Source organism: Arachis duranensis, chromosome 3 (assembly GCF_000817695.3).
Source record: "Arachis duranensis cultivar V14167 chromosome 3, aradu.V14167.gnm2.J7QH, whole genome shotgun sequence".
NCBI classification, from domain to species: Eukaryota; Viridiplantae; Streptophyta; class Magnoliopsida; order Fabales; family Fabaceae; genus Arachis; species Arachis duranensis.
In genome coordinates, this window is record NC_029774.3 from 33977990 (window position 1) to 33978680 (window position 691).

The window sequence follows — 691 nt, forward strand, 5'->3', positions numbered from 1 at the left end:
AAATGGCATTCAGAGCATCAATTTCAAGAACTCCCTTCCTTTGAGGCGTCCTATTATTCACGGAATTCCTCTCAGAAGTGTACATGAACTGGTTATTTGCAACAATGTCAATAAGTTCTTGAGCTTCTGCAGGCGTTTTCTTTAGGTGAATGGATCTACCTGCAGAATGGTCCAATGACATCTTAGAGAACTCAGATAGACCATAATAGAATATATCTATCATGGTCCATTCTGAAAACATGTCAGAAGGACATCTTTTGGTCATCTATTTGTATCTTTCCCAAGCTTCATAAAGGGTTTCACCATCCTTTTGTTTGAAGGTCTGAACATCCACTCTAAGCTTGCTCAGCTTTTGAGGAGGAAATAACTTAGCCAAGAAGGCCGTGACCAGCTTATCCCAGGAGTCCAGGCTATCTTTAGGTTGAGAGTCCAACCATGCTCTAGCTCTGTCTCTTACCGCAAAAGGGAAAAGCATGAGCCAGGATCTACTCCATTAGTCTTAACAGTCTCACAGATCTACAAGAACTCAGTTAAAAACTGGTAGGGATCTTCTGATGGAAGGATCTTCTGATGAAAGTCCATGAAACTTGCAGTTTTGTTGCATTAGAGCAACTAGCTGAGGTTTCAGCTCAAAGTTATTTGTCCCAATGGTGGGAATTGAGATGCTTCTTCCATCGAACTTGGAAGTAGG

General features: G+C 41.5%; 1 non-coding gene across 1 annotated transcript; it reads left to right on the top strand.

Moving 5' to 3' along the window:
* Positions 1-239: 239 nt before the first annotated feature.
* Positions 240-343, top strand: LOC127746184 (small nucleolar RNA R71). Its single transcript, XR_008007804.1, has one exon. It is a non-coding gene; the product is annotated as a small nucleolar RNA R71 (small nucleolar RNA).
* The last annotated feature ends 348 nt before the right edge of the window (positions 344-691 follow it).